The sequence below is a fragment of the Kogia breviceps genome, chromosome 12, assembly GCF_026419965.1.
Source record: "Kogia breviceps isolate mKogBre1 chromosome 12, mKogBre1 haplotype 1, whole genome shotgun sequence".
In the NCBI taxonomy this organism is placed as follows: domain Eukaryota; kingdom Metazoa; phylum Chordata; class Mammalia; order Artiodactyla; family Physeteridae; genus Kogia; species Kogia breviceps.
In genome coordinates this window covers 20532223-20552229 of record NC_081321.1, presented here as the reverse complement: position 1 = coordinate 20552229, position 20007 = coordinate 20532223, and the positions used below count along the sequence as shown (strand labels likewise).

Sequence of the window (20007 nt, the reverse complement as noted above, 5' to 3'; positions counted from 1 at the left end):
AAAGGCCAGCTAGCCTCCAGGTCTTAAATTGGTGCTAGCTCGTGTCACTTTGTTAACGAGGGAATTCAAAGTTGGTTTAGAGTTGGTGTTGGAGGGATGGCTCATTATCATCAGTGGATGTAACTTGCTGCTGCATCTTTGCAAAACAATAAAAAGGGACTAGCACACCCCTTACCCTACCATGATTCTTTTTTTCCCCTTTCCTGTTTCCATCTTTAAAAGAGGATGTGTGATCCATCACTCCTGGGGCTGGGACTCCATGAGCATCTTTCCTTTCTTCATCTCATTCCCCACCTTAAGCCCACCCCACAGCCCCACCCTATCTTCTTGCAAAGATCATCTTCTTTTGTACCACAAATGTTTGTTTTAAAGGGAGATGTTTGCAAAGGCCAAATTAAGCCTGTGAACCTACATGCTTCATGACCAAGCATCATGGCTTGCGCTTTGGATAGACTTGGAAGGGGGCTCCGAATGCCTGCAACGAATCTGAAAACTTTTGACAGCTCTAAGTTAATAGGCAGTGTACAGACAACTTTGCAGAACATATACTTTCTAGAAACACATTCTTAGTAGTTCAGCTGTAATAACGCATTTGCCAAGTACATGATCGGCAGCTATTTAGGCATTTTTTTACTTACATTTTAGTATTTACGTAATACTAGCATTACATTATAAATAGAAATAATTTTTCATGTGTTGTACTTATGAAAGTAAATAATAAAGTGTGATATGGTTTTCTGAACTTCAGTCATGAGCAAATAAACTTTTCTTTACAAATGAACCATATATTTTCAGTTTTTCATAACCGTTGAAAATGCACCGTCTCGCAAAAATGTCTTCAGGTAATAAAATCAATGAAATCAGCCTTATGCAGCCTGGTTAGGTGGAGTCTCTTTTTGAGGATTTATACGATAGAAAGGAAGCTACTTAAGGGCAGAATCTGGGTCTCTAGTGTACTTTCTTTCACAACGACTCATACTGTTATATTAATGTGATGATGTTTGGTCCAGGAAATAATTTATTCAGGTACTCTAAAAAGAAATTATATCTCTTTCATAAATGACTTCTCCCCAGTTCCTGACTTGTTCTATATAGTTTTTCAAAGTTATATCAGCCTATAGAAGATCCATTCCCACAAATATCTAAGCAAATTCATAGATAGTATGTGCTTAAAATTTTTTTAAAAAAGACTTGCTTGCTGTATTAATCAGGTTTGAGTCAGGAAAAAGCAAAAGACACAAGTTATTTTAACAGATTGTTTAAAATAAAGAATTGCTAATTAGGAATTGAAGAAATGAAAGGCTAAAAGAGAAGCACTAAAGTGTGATACAGAAAGGAACTTCAAGAAGCAGCTGTCACCCCTAGGGCTGGAGCAAAGGGAAGAGATTAGAATCACTAAGACTTAAAAACATAGCAGAGGGGACCGGTATGGCTGGATCAGACTTCTGAGGCATGTGGCAAAGGCCAGGAGCAGATGTGTTTTGCGGAAGAAAGGCATGATGGAAAACCGCACACTGGGTTAGGTGTAGCTATGGACAGAAATCACCCCTCCCAGAATAACGTGTGGCTTGATAACCACTCCCAAGAACAAGAAGTAGAACCGGGAAGTCCACCAGAAGCCTGCAGGAAGCCAACAGGAAAGAACAAGCCTCTTCCTTCAGCCCCGCACTCTCTCCCTCTCCTGCCTCCTACTGACAGAGCCTCATTTGGGTCCAGCCAGCAAAGCAGAAAAGGGATTTATAAAATCCTAGCCCCCGCACCTCAAGGGCCGGTTTGGAGCTGAGAAGCAGTAGCTTAAAAACCGGCATGCTCAGCTTTAAGTAACTTAAGAAAACTCTCTCAATTAAAAAGTATTTGAAATTTAATTTTTGAACAGGTAATATGCCACGTGGGACAAAAATAAAGAGAATGATTTCCCTCTCACCTTCACACCCCTCGTATCCTGTTCCTGCCCTCCCATCTACCTCCAACTAGATAATCCCTGTTGTTCGTTTCTTACGTACCCTTTCAGTTTCTTTATGCATTCATAAGGAAATACAAAATTCTTTACTTTTTACTGAAGTATAGTTGATTTACAATGTTGTGTTAGTTACCGCTGTACACCAATGATTCAGTTTATATATATATATATGTGTGTGTGTGTATATATATATATATATATATATATACATTCCTTTTTTTAAGAATATTCTATTCTATTTTGGTTTATCATAGGATATTGAAGATAGTTCCCTGTGCTATACAGTAGGACCTTGTTGTTTATACATTCTCTATATAATAGTTTACATCTACTCACCCCAAACTCCCACTCCATCCCTCCCCCAAACCCCTCCCTCTTGGCAACTACCAGTCTATTCTCTATGTCCGTGATTCTGTTTCTGTTTCATACATAGGTTCATTTGTGTCATATTTTAGATTCTACATATAAGTGATAGCATGTGGTATACAAGTACATATTCTTTTTTTTTAAACATCTTTATTGGAGGATAATTGCTTTACAATGGTGTGTTAGTTTCTGCTTTATAACAAAGTGAATCAGTTATACATATACGTATGTCCCCATATCTCTTCCCTCTTGTGTCTCCATCCCTCCCACCCTCCCTATCCCGCCCCTCTAGGTGGTCACAAAGCACCGAGCTGATCTCCCTGTGCTATGCGGCTGCTTCCCACTAGCTATCTATTTTACGTTTGGTAGTGTATATATGTCCATGCCACCCTCTCACTCTGTCACAGCTTACCCTTACCCTTCCCCGTCTCCTCAAGTCCATTCTCTAGTAGCTCTGCGTCTTTATTCCTGTCCTGCCCTTAGGTTCATCAGAGCCATTTCTTTTTTTAGATTCCATATATATGTGTTAGCATACGGTATTTGTTTTTCTCTTTCTGACTTACTTCACTCTGTATGACAGACTCTAGGTCCATCCACCTCACTACAAATAACTCAATTTCATTTCTTTTTATGGCTGAGTAATATTCCATCGTATATATGTGCCACATCTTCTTTATCCATTCTTCTGTCGATGGACACTTAGGTTGCTTCGATGTCCTGGCTATTGTAAATAGAGCTGCAGTGAACATTGTGGTACATGACTCTTTTTGAATTATGGTTTTCTCAGGGTATATGCCCAGTAGTGGGAGTGCTGGGTCATATGGTAGTTCTATTTCTAGTTTTTTTTTGGTGGTCCACGGGCCTCTCACTGTTGTGGCCTCTACCGTTGCGGAGCACGGGCTCCGGACACGCAGGCTTAGCGGCCATGACTCACGGGCCCAGCTGCTCCGCGGCACGTGGGATCCTCCCGGACCGGGGCACGAACCCGCGTCCCCTGCATCGGCAGGCGGACTCTCAACCACTGCGCCACCAGGGAAGCCCTATTTCTAGTTTTTTAAGGAACCTCCATACTATTCTCCATAGTGGCTGTATCAATTTACATTCCCACCAGCAGTGCAAGAGTGGTCCCTTTTCTCCACACCCTCTCCAGCATTTATTGTTTGTAGATTTTTTGATGATGGCCATTCTTTCTGACCAGTGTGAGGTGATACCTCATTGTGGTTTTGATTTGCATTTCTCTAATGATTAATGATGTTGAGCATCCTTTCATGTGTTTGTTGGCAATCTGTATATCTTCTTTGGAGAAATGTCTACTTAGGTCTTCTGCCCATTTTTGGATTGGGTTGTTTGTTTTTTTTGATATTGAGCTGCATGAGCTGCTTGTAAATTTTGGAGGTTAATCCTTTGTCACAAGTACATATTCTTATCTTTGTTATCATATTACTTCTCATACCACTTTTTGGCATCTTGGTCTTTTTACTTAACAGTATATCTTGTTGATTTTGCCGTATTCATACATAAAGGGCTTCATCATGTTTTAATATCTCATTACCTTAATGAATTCTCTCTTTTCAGTAGTTTCAAATTTTATTCTCTTTGGTGTTCTTAGGATCAAATGACATCATCTGCAAATACTGATATTTTCCAAATTTTCTTTCTATCTCTAAAATCATTTCTCTCTGCTAATTGTTTTGGCTTGTACATTCAGCACAGTGTTAAATATTGACAGTAATAGTGAACATCTTTGTCTCTTTCTGGCTTTATTGGGAATGCTTCTAATATTTCCCATTAAGCATGATGTTGGATTTGGGGATATGATAAATATATTATTTTGTTAAAGGAATTATCCATTTATTGAGCTTTTTTTTTTTTTTTTTTTTTTTTTTTTGCGGTACGCGGGACTCTCACTGCTGCGGCCTCTCCCGTCGCGGAGCACAGGCTCTGGACGTGCAGGCTCAGCGGACATGGCTCACGGGCCCAGCCGCTCCGCGGCATGTGGAATCTTCCCGGACCAGGGCACAAACCCGTGTCCCCTGCATCGGCAGGCAGACTCGCAACCACTGCGCCACCAGGGAAGCCCCGAGCTTATGTTTTAAAATCAGAAATGATGTTGAATTTTGTTAAATGGCTTTTTAGCATCTATAGGGCATGACCAACCATATGACTTTTCTTTTTATACTTAATATATTAGATACATTTCCTTTAACTTCCTATGTTGTTAATAGATTTCTTAATATTTCTAATATTGAGCCATCTTTGTATTTCTGGAACAGAGTCCACTGGGTCATAGAATTGTTAACAGACACACACACAGACACACAATACTTATAAAAAGACTATAGGTATTTGTTATTATCCATCACTATTCCTTGGGTTTTTATTTCAGTTTTACTGTTTCATAAGTAGAATTTGGAAGTCTTTCTTGTTTTCCTCTCCTGAAACAGATAGCATTAGAATGATCTCTTTAATGTTTGGTAGAGTTTCCCTGTGAAACTATCTGGGGTTGGTGCTTTTTGGGTGTTTAGCTCTTTGACAGTTTTCTCTATTTCTTCATTGGAAATGGACGTTTAGTGGTTTTTTTGTTTCATTTTGGTTCAACTTTGTTGAATTATATTTACTAGAAAGTTATTTATTTTATTCAGATTTTGAAGAAATCTTTTATATGGAGATGAAAAATTATATTGATCGTAGAAAATCTTATGATCATTTAATTTTTTTCTGTTTGGTTATTTCTCCTTTGCAGTGTATTATTTAGTGTTGTAGCATTTTTTTTCCTTTCTTTACTATGTCAGATGGTTAATCTTTCTCATTTTTTCCCAAAGGGAAAGTTTTTTAAAATGTATTTATTAGTGCTATTTACTTTTCTAAGTCATTACATTGTACTTCTATATATAAAATTTTATCTGGCTTAAATTTTTGCTCTTTTTTATTTTTGAGTATGACATTTAATCTACTTTTATTGCTGCAAATGTTTAGGGCTATCGATTTTTCTCTTGGCACTGCTTTTCCTGTATCCTGTAGCATCTGTCTCTATATAGGAATTTATTCATTGTTGTTGTCTAGAAATTCTGCAATTTAGTTGGAATTTTCTCTCTGGCCCAAAATTTTAAGGAGAGTTTATTATTTACCAGATGCAGGGGATCTTGTTTTCAGATTTTTAAAACTAATCCCTAGTTTTCTTGTTTTTTATCAATGTTATACTCTTAAATTTTTCTTTGCATTTAGGACAATTCTATTATGTTATATCTTTTTAAGTATTTGCTCTCTTCCATTTCTTTGGTTTTCTTCCTCATACCTCCAATTATGTGTACATTGTTTTCATTCCCTATCTTCATTTTTTTTCACTTTCTCTTTTAAGTTTTGAAGAAATTACTTAATGTCCATTTTATTTGTTTTTCTTATATCTGTCTTCTGTGTCTCTGTTTTCTGTAGTGTCCCTTCCAATTATTTATTCATTTCTGAAGAAATATTTTCTTAGTTTCATCTCCTACTGTTTTCCACAATCTCTTTTCTGAATTCTTATCTTTTTGCTCTGCTGTGTTCTTTTATAGAGGCGATTTCATCATAACTTTAAAAAAATGCATATTTAAATATTTTGGTAACAGTTTTAATTTGCATGTATAATTCATAAGAGTGACCTTTATTGATAAGTTTTGCTGCTGCATTTCACCTTTTCTATCCTTTCATGTCCCTTTTTATATATTCTTTCTGTTGATACAATCAAGTACTTTACAGGAGGTGTTAAAGGTCCAAAAGCACTTTCCTTTTCTGACAGAATGATCCTATAAATATGGCGACTCTACTCAGCACCTCTCACATTGCTTTTCCTCACTCTCATCCTGACATCTAGTGATGCAATGCAGAATGTAGCTTTTGTATTTGGGGTGGGGGGTCGGGGGGGGGTTGGTTCATAACTTCATGGGGTATATTTTTGCCTTCCCTTTTTGGCTCCTCTGCAGGGCCATCTTACCACTCTGAATGCTTCTTCCTGTCTCTTTATCATGCATGGCTTCTGCCAGACAGCAGCTGATATGGACAGCCTTTCTATGTCCTTTGTAGTCTTTGGATTATATCTATCTCTTCCTTTTGCTGAAAATGGAGTTTTCAGTGTTTCATTTTATTCGTTGTTATTTTTGTTGATTTCCACAGAAGTATAATGATGTTAAATTAATTAGTACAATACATACTGGATGTCTATGTGCTTTTAAAGAATAGCATTTTAATATTGGACTTTGATGGTTTACACAGGTAATATAGTACTTAAAACAGGTGCTGTTCAAAATAATGTCCAGACTGCCCCCAGAAAGTCACTGTAGAAAATGAGAGAGATGCTGCTTTTCTTTTTCTTGACTTTCGTTTCCTTAAAAAGATCTTTTAGTATTGGAACTTGGTGCTAGTATTTTGATAGTCCAGGAAAATTATTTTCATTAATAAATGATATGAAGCTTCTGGTTTTTGGGTGTGGTTCTTTTCCCCTAGATTTTCCCTTTTTCTAATTTGTAGGTTGTTTTTCTTCTCTTTGCTGCTACCGGACCAAATTGGCCCAATTTGAGTAAGATTTTATGGACCTTGTTTTTCACCATGTTTTAGGTGTCTTGTTTTTTTTGATAGTGCAAAATATGTTAGTGAGTACTGAGGTGGAAATTACTTTGTGTATTTGTCCAGAGTTTAGGAGAATAATTTTCTACTGTCTAACTTTTAGTTGATGAGAAATTACCCAGATTCTGTTCTGTTTGAAGTATAATTTTTTTAGTCTGTTGTTATAAATACAAATAGCAGTGGATAATTACGTTTTGTCTGAAGAGTAGTCATAGTTTAAATGCAAGTTTTAATTGATAAAATAAGAAAAATTAAGGTCAGCTGTTCATGAAGTCTTTTCCCTTTTTGGTTGTTGTTAGTTACCAAACTTAAACGGCTTGAATTAAGATTAAAGGTGAAGCTTTAGAATTAATTTCCCTTGTAAAATACAGTTCTCGACAACAGAAAATAAATGATCTAAAATCAGTGTTCCAACAGTGTAACTATGCATGCAGTAGCAAGTTACTGGAGCTGACAATTTTCAAGTGATAGTAGCTGGTTATATAAGTCACCCAAGGTGGCTTGATGTACTATTATTTACAGACAGAATTGGAAATAATACCACGTGCCAAGGTAACAGGCAGTCAGACAAAAACATAACAATTTACTTTCTAATAATTATCATCACTTCTAGCCAGGCTGGAACTTGATTGATCCCATACAGAAGAATAACTTTTTGTATGGATTTATTTCAAACCCAGAAACATCATGACTGTAGTAAATATTCCTGTAAATCATTTGTTTGGACTTCATTAGAAGAAATAGCAATAATGACTTTATTCTTTTTGTATCAAACTAATTGATACAAATTCCAGCTGGTACGATTCATCAATTCATTTGTTCCTATTTCCGTTCCCTCACTCTTGCTTTTTTCCTGTCTCTCTTTTTAAAAAATGAAGTTAACTGGAAGTTTTTACATGGGAACTGATTATGCTAAGAAATTTAGCTCATACTTCTTCCATAGTTGGTAAAATAATAAAATAAAAATAAATGTTGCTTCATATTGTTTGGAATATCATATTCTTCTTGGAATGCATATTTAACTGAGGGATGTCTAATACTTTCAGAGGCTTATTAAGCCTCAAGTTATCACTGTGGAAGGGACATGTTTTCAGAGGTTTAGTGAGAAAGTCAGGTACCAACGAAATAGTTGCACAGGGATTAATGAAGTTTTTTTCTTTACTTAATGACTCTGAGGAAAAAGTCCCAAGTGCTGTAAGAGTGTGTAACTGGAGGATACAAGTTGGGCGAGGGGAGGGGTATCCAGAAAATGGTGTTTCCAAGAAAGGGACATTTAAGCTGAGACCAGCATGATGACAAGGTGTTGATGAAGGCGTAGGAGCAGTGGAATAGCACAGGGTGGAGGGAACAATGGATTCAAAGGCTACTGTACCTTGGATGGGACGATACTGGTACAGATCTTGCCTCCCCTTAAAAAAATTAGACACCCAGAAGCAAAAGGGACTGCAAGGAAGGAACTGGTTACAGCTCAGGTGAAAGGAAACTGAGAAAACAGGAAGAATTGGGGGGAATCAAGATGACAGAGAACAAGAAGTAGGGGAAGAGAGTTGGCAACTGTCAAGAAAACTTGATTCGAGCCGAGTTCTATGTCATATGAGTGTTTTTCTGGGTAGAGTTCTTTTTGTGTTCTTTTACGATCAGCTTCTGCCCCCAACATTTTTAGTGAATGTTTTCTAATTTTTCAAAATGTCTCTATTTTAACATAAAATTAAAACAAAGGCATACTTTCCAAAAATAGTTGGGACAAACATATGCAGTGAGTTGACTCTTGCTGCTAAGTGAGGTGTTATGTCAGTTTGCTGTCAGCATCGAATGAGATATTTGTGAAATTGTCCTGATATATATCAAATATTGGTTTAATTTGATTAAAATGTACTGATTCGTTTGTCTCCTTTATTAAAACAGTTTGTGTTCTTTCCCCTCACTCATGCTGGATCTCACGTAATGACAGGACTAAGTGGTCCAAGGAAAACAACCATACTTTCATGCACGCCGGTTCTCTCTTGAGTTCTGGGAATGAATCCTGACTTGGTTTTCTAATAGGGAAAGTGATATGGGGACGTGGAAAAAGCTGATGCTATGACTTTCTCATTCTTCTTCTCTGACCTTTAAAGGTGTGAACAGACAGGTGTATGGTCAGGTCTTCTCAGCAAAGTGGAGTGGGGAACGTCTCCTTTTCTTATGAAAGCTACATGTGTTCTTCTCATGCTTTGTTTTGTTTAATTCTGCAATGGTTGTTGAATAACATTGTGGCTTTCATGCTACATCTGGAAAGTGTGTAGTCATATTCCATGGGAAGGAACAAAACGATGGTGGGTGGGGTAATAACCTGGTTGCAATCACAGTGTACATTTATTTGGAAAGATCAGCGTATTAGTACTCAGTGGCCAGATTAACTAAACTCAGCTGGAATAATTTGATATATTTGGTTTCTGTAAAAGCTAAATATCTTTAAAACTCTAGAGGTTTGCTGTAAACCTTTTGATGATAGATGCCTTTTGAATATGGCTCTCCCACTACTATGAATTCTAATGCAACTTAAAAACTATCCTTTTAAAAACCTTGCCCCCGCTCACCCCCCCCCAAACCTTATCCACTTATCAACAAAACAAATTCTAGCATCTTTCTTCAGGAAAATTAGTATTTTTTTAAACTAATAGATTTTGTGAAGCATAATTTTCTTGAGGTTGTTTATAAATTTTAGTTTCTCCACCTCAAGTAGTGTGAGGTATCCATGGAAACTGTCCAGCCTGTATTCAGTGCACTGGACTGCCTTCCCACACAGGTCAAGACACAAACAGTCTTAGATACTAGTTCAATTTATTGTGCCTTAAACATTAGACAGTTTTGAAAAGAAATTGGCTCCTAATTGACACGTACAGTTTTATATTTAATTAGCAGTTTGAGCCGCTCTACATTTTACTAACAGATGTAACATTCAAAACATGCACCATTATAATACATCTGTCCTACAGATGCACTTAATGCAAGAACTTTGTGGCAAATAGCAGTAATGGCTCAGCTGCTTAGCAAAAAGTTGGACAGAACTGACATTATTTTCTTTAAGATGTGGATTTTAAAATCATTTAAAGAGTGAATTTCTGTAATCTAATATATTTTATTAGATATATTTTATTTTTTAACAGCTTTATTGAAATAGTCACACATCCTAAAATTCACCCTGCTGAAGTATACAGTTCAGTGGTTTTTAGCATATTCACAGATTTGCAAACAACACCCACTGTCTAATTTTAGAACATTTTCATTACCCGCAAAAGAAACCTCATGCCCATTAGCAGTCACTCTCCATTCCCTCCCCCACCTCCTGTCAACCGCTAATCTACTTTCTGTCTCAATGGATTTACCTCTTCTAGATGTTTCATATAAATGCAATCATAAAATATGTAGTCTCATATAACTGCCTTCTTTCACTTAGCGTAATGTTTTCAAGGCTCCTCCATGTTGCAACTTGTATCAGTACTTCATTCCCTTTTTATTGCCAAATAATATTCCATCATATGGATAGATCACATTTTGTCTATCCATTTGTCATTGATGGACATTTGGGTTGCTCCTACTTTCTAGCTATTATGAATAATGCTGCTATTAACATTCATATACAAGTGTTTGTGTGGACGTATGTTTTTATTTTTCTTTTGCATATCCCTATGCAAAAGGGGTCATGTGCAAACTCTATGTTTAATAATTAGGAACTGCAAAACAGTTTTCCAGAATGATAGCACCATTTTATTATGGTCAGCAATGTATAAGAGTCCCAATTTTTCCACATTAACTGCGTTGTTATTGTCTGTCTTTTTTTATTTTAGCCATCCTAGTGGGGGTAAAGTGGTATCTAGGGGTGAATATTTTAAAGGACAGCAATTTCATATTGTCTATGCTTCATAAATTAGTTAAATGCATCTCTCTTATTTATTTACTTTTCCATGGCTCTTCATTTGTAAGTAAAATATACCTCTTGTCTCTGTCAATATTGTCATTTTGTTTACTGATATTACTGTAGGCCCAGTTCAGAGCATGTGACATCAAAACGTGTGGTGAACTGAAGTATTATACACAACATGTAGCAGTAAAAAAAAGGAAAACACTAAAGACAAATAGTTTGATTATTTAAATCTCTGGTATAATTTAATCTTGCTTTATGTGAAAAATGAGTGTGATAGTAGTGCCAGATACTGTGAAGCTTTGTTGAGTTCCAATGCCAGATTAAAAGGTATTCTTATTTTTTCATTCAATGTGATATATCTCATCAGTTCTAATATGCCATCAGATGTATCACTGGAAAAAAAGAAAAGAATGTTGCCAGTTGAGGTATGATAAACCATTAATTTTAGAGTGACCTGTGATTCAGGAGTGTTAAAATTGGGGAAAAAGTTTAGAATTTTGTTAGAATCATTGAAATGTAATAGGAGATGTGCTAGTGCACCTTTTTGGGGGAGGGGACCCAATCCTCTATGCTACCAATACCCACAGGAGAAAGAAAGTAAGACTTTTAATACCTCAAAGATTTGATGAATACCTTTTTACACATATTAATATCCAGGAGTATAAAACTGATATATCACACACACTCATGCACACACACACAGATAAAGAAGAGAGGGAGAGTCATCAGCTTATTATTACCCAGTTTGGGAGTATGAAATTAGCAACCTATAGTTCACTGAAATTCTTCTTTTCCCTGTATTCTTTAATTTACTTACTAATTGAAAGTAGCTTGCTTGCCTCAAATCAATTTTTTTCAAGACTGTGTTTTCTTTTCAGTCTGAGAATGTTGTTTTGTTCCTTTCCAAAGCTAACTAGACAGATGATTCACAAGCCTGTGAAAATGTCTATAATGCAGATACCTTTCACCCCAGCACCACCAAGCAGCTCTACTTCCATAACAGCAAACGTGCTTTGCATATTATTAGACATAAAGTGTTACTTTCTTAGTGCCCTGGATCCCAGTTACAGTTGAGGATGTATAAAGCAGTGAAATATCTGCCATGGTGTATGCCAGAGGGACTCAAAATGACTTTCAAGATAGTGTTCACAAGACTTGTAATAAGCCTAGTCAAAGACTTTCTGAAAAAGCCTCTTCCTAAGGTAGGCATTTGACACTTTGTCTTTTAATCAACTCAGGAATCTAGGTTGATTTGGATTGAGATATTGTTTTCTTTGGGTAATAATCGTATTGGTGCTTTGAAATGTTGTCGAACATTTATGGAATTCCTAGTTTCTACTAGTTCTAAATCATTGTCTCACAGTTTTTCAGTGCGGAATTCTTTGAAAATTATGGTTAACATATAGAGCACAGTTGGGAGGTATAAGAAGATACTTGCTTATATTACAGTAGGCAAAGTATATCATCTCATGGCAGCATGTTGCAAGAAATCATCGACATTAGAACTACATAATTTTTTGTCACTAAAGAAAAACATGATTTTCATTTGATGAGGGGAAAATGAGATAAAATAGAATTATTTTTAATTTTATCTTTTGTTATAAGTTATGACACACCCAAACATAATATTTTTAAAAGAAAATAGTAACTTTGTATCTTTTAAAGTGATACATTTACAGAATATTAAGAAAAATGTTGCTCAGTCAGATCCTTGCAGTGATGTACAGCATCAAGGTGGCTTCTGTGTTTTTCAGTAAAATATGAACATCCTATTTCATTAGACATATGGTGACAGGGAAGAACTTAGACTTTCGGTTTCTTAGTGTATTCTCTTGCATTAGGCCATATCACAATCATTGATTAATATTTTACCTTCCAATTTTTCAGACTGAATGTTAGAATTGTTTACTTTTTCTTTCTGGTATTCTAACATTTTGCTTGTTGGGTTCCAACATAACTTCCTTCTTTCAGCCATAAAACTATAGTTTAATGAGTTTGTACACTAAAAACATTTAATATGCAAGTAACATTAAATATATCTCAAATATCTGCCCAAGTTGTAAGACATGATAGATAATCATATATTGCAGTCCTTAAATAGGTGGCACTCAGTACAAATCCTTTTTGGTAGATAGTGATCTCTCATTCAGAATCATTGGTTTAGACATTCATTAGAAAGTATTTATTGAGTACTTAATGTGCCAGGTTTTGCACCAGGTGTTGGAGTTGTTTGTTGGGCAACCAAAAAGGGGGGAAAAAGCACAGTCCCTGTCCTCATGGTGCTTATAATCTAGTAGAAAGAGATAGAAATCATTCAAAAACTGATATAAATAGCTATAAAACTAAAATACTTGGTGAATGAAGTGCAGGATATTATGAGAGGACTGAATGAGAACTAGCTTACTAAGGTTAGAGAGAATGACTCAGATATGGTTGAGCTCAGACCTAAAGGTTGAGTAGGAGTTAACTAAGCAAAGCTGGGAGGGTGGGGCTGGGGGTGCACAGAAACCATGGCTGGCAAAAGGAAACCCCGTCCGCTAATGCCTTGAGGAAGAGGAGACATGACGAGACACTGAAAGGCCTGTGTGGCAGGAGGAAGATATAGATTGATTCAGAGAACAAGGGTGACAATGGTTCAAGATTTGTAGATGTTGGATCAGGAGGTCCTTACCTAAGCCATGCTATGGGTTTGGGGCGGGATTCAAAAGCCACAGAACATGATATGCAGGAAGCCAACCACCATGATGCTTAAATATAATATTGAATTTATATGAAATAATATCTACAGCATCATTTAAAATTATGAATGCATAACAATATAATGAAGACCCATGAATCGCCCAGCCAACTGAAGAATAGCTTGTATCTACCTATGTGTTTTGGCCTCGCCTTCCAGAAGCAGAGGCAACTAGTACCTCTCAGTTTTAATACCACACTACATGTCTTCTGGGACTTTTTTTTTTCTCTCAAGATCATGTTTCTGAGATTCATCAAGGTTGTTGTGTGTTGCTGAGGCTCAAGTTTTTTTTATATTTACCAAAGATATTATTACCCTCTGGGAATATACTACAATTTACTGATCCGTTTTTCCTGTCAGTGGATATTTGGATTGATTCCAGTGTTTTGGTTTATTTTTTGCCTGTTTGTTTTGCTGTCAATGCTAATATAAATGTCTAGGATGTGGTACTGTGTGTCTCCTGGAGCACATGTTTCCTTGGGAATGTAATTGCTGGGTGAGAACATGTTTTCTAAAGTGGTTGTACCAATTTTCATTCCTACAGTTGGTCCACATCCTCTCCAGCACTTCATTTTGTCAGACTTCTTAATTTTTGCCAATCTAGTGGGTGTAAGATGGTGACTTATGGTAGTCTTTTTTTTTTTTAATTCAAGTGTAGTTGATTTAAAATGTTGTGTTAGTTTCAGGTGTATAGCACAATGATTCAGTTATATATATATTCTTTTTCAGCATAATCTTAATTAATATTCCCTAACTAGTAATAAAGGTAAGAATGTTTTCATGTTTATTGGCCATATGTGTTTCTTATAAGAAATGCCAGTTCGGTTCTCTTGTCTGCTTTTCCACCAGATTTTTTTTCTCATTGATTTGTAAGCATTTTATGTATTCATCTATATTCAGTTACAGTCCTCTGTTGTTTCACAACCCTCTGAATGACGGAGAATGAATTGGGGGGGCACCAAGTGCATAAGGGGGGACTAGTTAGGAAGCACAATATTTCCTAATGGACATTGTGTGATAAGTTTATAAATATTTTTTATATTTTTTCATACATTTCTTACGTTAAAAACAAATATCAGGAAGAAATATTGCTCTTTTCTAAGAGAACATTGGACCCTTGGTCTTCCCACTTAACACTACTTTAAGAAAAGTTGATCTAAATTGGCGTCTGAAGAGTTCTGCTTTGTACATGCATTAGGGATGCTTGAATCTTATGCATGTGTATGTGTTATTTTTATGAAATCATAGCATACTGATCAAGTTGGCTTCAAAGGGATTTTCTACGAAATGAATGCTGTTTTTCATTTGCCTTCTCTTAAAAATTTATAGAAAGTTGGAACTGGATATTTATGTCAGAACTTAAAGCTGTGGGTGTCTTCATGGCACTGGGCATTGTCATAACCTGTTGCGCAAGTCTTTCTCAAATGAAGCTTATTTTTTAAAACATTAAACAAAATATTACAATAGCTGTTTATTTAGTACTTATTATTGGCTGAGAACATAAAGCTTTCCATATACAATTTCTTTTTCTTAAAATAGTCCTGCAGTGTGGATATTATTACACAAAGATGGGGAAACGGAGTCTGAGGACAGCTAAATAAAATTCTTGAGATCACAAAGCCAGTGGTAGAACTCAGATCAAACCAGTTTTTTTTTTAATGGTGTCGCCAATTTACACTCATCAACAGTGTATGAAAATTTCCATTGCTCCATAATCCTTGACAACATTTTGCACTGTGAATCCATTTTTTTTTTTTTTTAAGGAGCAAGCCGCTTTTTAAAAAAAAAAATTTATTTATTTTATTTTTGGCTGCTTTGGGTCTTCATTGCTGTGTGTGGTCTCTAAAACATTATCATTTTCACTAAGTGCACAGCTTTCCAATGCTGAGCCCTTTCGTAAATCGCATGATTATGTGTTAAACTGTGTGCAGATAGATATCATCTCATTTAATTCTCAAGGGCTTCCCTTGAAGTTGTGCTATGCAGAGCTCCTCTTCATTCTATTGACTCTGTAGATACTTCTATCTGAGGAAATTCTAAATATATTCTGAACTTATTAAAATTTGGCTTCATACTTCCTTTGTCAAAATATTTGTATTGATTGATAGGTAATGCAAGTGCTAGTTTTCTCCTTCTCTTTCAAGGACAATTTCTTTCTAGTATTTTTGGGAAAAGGGATTAGGTTTATCTCTCTCTCTTTCTGTAAGGGGGTGGGTATTCCACCATGCTGTTCTCTCTTTTTTTGTTTGTTTTTTTTTTTGAGGTACGCGCCTCTCACTGCTGTGGCCTCTCCCGTTGCGGAGCACAGGCTCCGGATGTGCAGGCTCAGCGGCCATGGCTCACGGGCCCAGCAGCTCCGCGGCATGTGGGATCCTCCCGGACCGGGGCACGAACCCGCGTCCCCTGCATCGGCAGGCGGACTCTCAACCACTGCGCCACCAGGGAAGCCCCCATGCTGTTCTCTTGATAACTCTTCCAAGTCCTGTGCTCCTCTCACTGCCCTGTGGGCCAAGACCCTCGTGGTTGTAGGTGGTAGATTCACAGCTTAGAGCTCATGAACTACAGTGAAACAGGAAGGTGAATATAGGGCTGGAGTTACCTCTCTGTCTTTTTTTCTTTTTGTTTTGTTTTGTTTTTGTCTTTTTGTTTGTTTGTTTGTACATCTTTAGCTTTACTAAGAATGTCAAAGTGTTTTTCAAAGTAGCTGTACCAATTTACCCAACTATCAGTGTTCTGTTTGCTCACCTCTTTGTAAAAGCCTGATGTTGAAAGAATTTAAAATTTTTTCCAGTTGTGTAGGTGAGAAATCTCTTACTGCAGTTTAAGTTTTTATTTCTCTAATTACTTGTGAGGTTGATTATCTATTTTCTTATGTTTATTGGCTACTTGGCTTTTCTCTTCCATGACGTGCCTGTTTGAGCCTTTTGCTTATTTTCTTTTGGATGATTTATGCTTTTTTTCTAGTGTGCAGGAATTCCTTAAACACTGTATATATATATATATATATATATATATATATATATATATACACACACACACACACACACACACATAATATCTTTTCCCAGTTTGTGGTTTTAATGATGTGTTTTAATTAATGGAAGCTCTCAATTCTACTGTAGTCTTTTATAGTTTGCAGTTTTAGTTTATTGTTTAAAAAATCCTCCCCTACCCCTGTATCATAAATATACTCTCCTCCATAGACCTCTGAAAGTGTTACAGTTTTGTCCTTCACATTTAAACCTTGAACCTACCTGGAATTGATTTTTGTGGATTGTGCAAGATACAGGTCGAATTTCAATACTTTATATATTGTTCCTTACCACTGTTACTCCATCTTGCAAAGTTGTACCTGTGTATCAATCTTTACCAAATGATTGTGGAAATATAAGAGGAGTCACAGCACTTGACGATCTAAAACAGATATCACTCTTCCCGTTGTCCAGGAGGGAAACTCTCCAATTGTACTTCACATTATTATTCAGATCAAGGTCAATTCTCCCATTTATTTCCATCTCCTCCCCTTCTTGCTTTGTCCTCTTATGTTCTCTGAGACCTCCCATAAGCTGAATCTTTTCTGCTCTATACCTCTCCATATCATCCTTCAGGTACACAAAGCCTTTGCAGAAGCTTTGAAATTAACCATTTGAAATTCCATTTTTCCTGGCTTTTGGTGTGAGTGTGCATGCTTGCATTGGCAGCATATAGATTCCATTTTTCTCAGTAATAAGTAGTTTCTATACTGTGAACCAGCAGATTATGGGCTTAACTTTAGCGGTTGTGTGAACTGCCATTTGAGTGTAATTTTATGAGTTAGTGATTTATGATGTGTGAGTCAAGGAGTTTTGCTTCAATAGGGAAATGGTGTCTAAGGCTCATCTGCTTATTGTCGGATTCGTTACTCTTCTCTCGACTTTATGTTCTGGCGATGAGATGAAGACTGCTTACTCAGAAAGGTAAACAATTATAAGCAGAAAAATCCATTCTCCAGTACTGTGGGTGAAGGTTTGCATAAGTTCTCAACCTCTGAATTTAAGCAGACCCTGTATTAAAATGGGTGAGGTGTATGATTTTGTTGAGTTTCATGCTTCCTGGAAACCCAATACTGAGAGGCTTTTATTAAACCCCAGAGAAGATAAATAGTTTCCTTTACTTCTCACTAGTTAGAGGTCACAAACTCATCCTCTAAGAAAAGCCTTCTCAGCAACCTTGTTTGTCTAGAGACTGGGATATTTGATAAACCCAGAATGATGACTGTAAGTCGCTCTTATCTCCAGTATCATCATCAAATGTTTTAAATATCATCATTTACTGTGTAAATGTTTAAATTTCACAAATGGAATCAAATGGTCTAGTGAGGATTATTTATGTTGAAAAACAGTGCCATATGTCCTCTACATATTTGAAAATTCTTTTAGCATATGCTGCAGAATTGCTTTTTGCACCCTCTTTCCTAGTTCCTGACACATGGTAGAAATATAATGTCTTTACAGTGAATTAGAAAAAGGGAGGAAAGGAGATGGCAGTAGATTGCCATTGTGGCGTGTGAATAATTGGTTTAAAATTTTTCCACATTCTTTTTTTTGTTACCTCCTTTACAAAAAAAGATTTCCGAATTCTTTTCAGAATTATTGAAACATCTGTATGTTTTTCAGAATTATCATGATTGTGTCATTGGATTGATGAAGAACATCTTGTGAATGTATATAATAACTACTCCTATTGAAGTTTATGTTTCTTATCTTAAGAAAGTGGGGAAAATCATCAGGGGAAAGAATTGGCTTACATTCCTTGGAGTCAGTGACCAAGAAATACAAACCATTAGCCAGTTGGATTATAGGAGATTGGCCACATTTCCTCAAAGGAGTTCTTTGAAGATGTAGTTGATTATAATGACGGATCTAATGTAATTCCACTAGGATACAGCTGTTGCAATAATTTATTTGAAATTAGATATATACCTTTTTAACCCCTGGGAATTCAAATGAGGAAAAATATCTAATCAGACAGGCTATCATTAATGAAAAGGTTAGGGGAACACCAGTTAGACTAATATCAAGTTTAATGTCAAAATAAGAGTGTGTGGAGACTACAGATACATACAGTCACCTCCTTACAGATCTTATCCAAGCTGATTAGCAGCTAATTGTTAGTCTTGGAGGGAAAACCCTAAATTAAGCATCTTCAGTTTGCAATTTTCATTAGCTTTTGAATTTCTAGTTGAGGGCTTAGTTTTCTAGGATTCTGGTTGTGGTGACATATTTTGATGATGTCTTGATGATATTGCACAGTGTGGAAAAAATATTACTTTAATGTATGATGTTTCCAAGGGAACAGGAACAGAGGTGGAATCAGTACCTCAAACATCACGTCCTTGAACTCTTCACTCCTAATGCTATTAACTCTTGTTAAGGCAAACAGGGCTGTGCTTCTTTGAAAATCAAAGAAAATCTTTAGTCCTTTCTGAGACTAATACATTTTTCTTATCCTTTCTATCCATGAAAGGCAATCATTCCTGACTTCTTAATCTTTTAAAAATTTATTTATTTATTTATTTTTCGCTGCATTGGGTCTTCGTTGCTGTGTGTGGGCTTTCTCTAGTTGTGGCGAGCAGTAGCTTTTCTTGTTGTGGAGCACAGGCTCTAGGCATGCGGGCTTCAGTAGTTGTGGCACATGGGCTTAGTAGTTGTGGCTTGCGGGCTCTATAGAGCAGGCTCAGTAGTTGTGGCATGTGGGATATTCCCAGACCAGGGCTCGAACCCATGTCCCCCGCATTGGTAGGAGGATTCTTAATCATTGCACCACCAGGGAAGTCCTGAGCTTCTTAATTTTTGATCCATTGGAGTTGATGCAACAGGAAATGGCCAGGAAAAACACATCCTCTCAGATTTTCACAAACTGTCAGTGTGACTTCTCTTTTTATGGAGATGTTTTGTTTTAATTTCAGAAGGTGGTTGTTAGTTATGTTGGCTACATTACATTTAGTACATCTGGGATGTGTTCACATGAAGACATTGGCTAAAAGCTGTGTCTTGGGGCCTGGAATTGACTCTGATATTGAAAAGACTGGGAAGGACATTCCTTGCTACTTGGCCTAATCTAACAAAGACACCTTCTTGGGAAGCCCAGTCAGGAATTCATTTTGGAATTGAAGAACGAGTACAGAAGTTGAACTTCTCAATTCTTGTAGAATTCTTTTCAAAATATGTTTTTAGTTCTTTCCCAAATGTCTGCCATGGCAATCATAGGTCTGAGACTATTAGTTATAACCCTGGCACCAGAGTTTCTCACCATGGCTCTACATTTACTTTTATTTGAGTTAAAGGAATTTGTGTAAATGACTTGCCTCTGAGCTGTCACCGCTGTAAGGCCAAGACATGTTTGGACATAATACTTGCCTCCCATGCCTCAAGGCAGAACTCAGTATTTGACAACAGGAAT

General features: G+C 36.6%; 1 protein-coding gene across 2 annotated transcripts in view; it reads left to right on the top strand.

Moving 5' to 3' along the window:
* The window catches only part of ITPR2 (inositol 1,4,5-trisphosphate receptor type 2), a 526733-nt gene that overhangs the window by 331311 nt on the left and 175415 nt on the right, over window positions 1-20007 (top strand). The window lies entirely within an intron of this gene.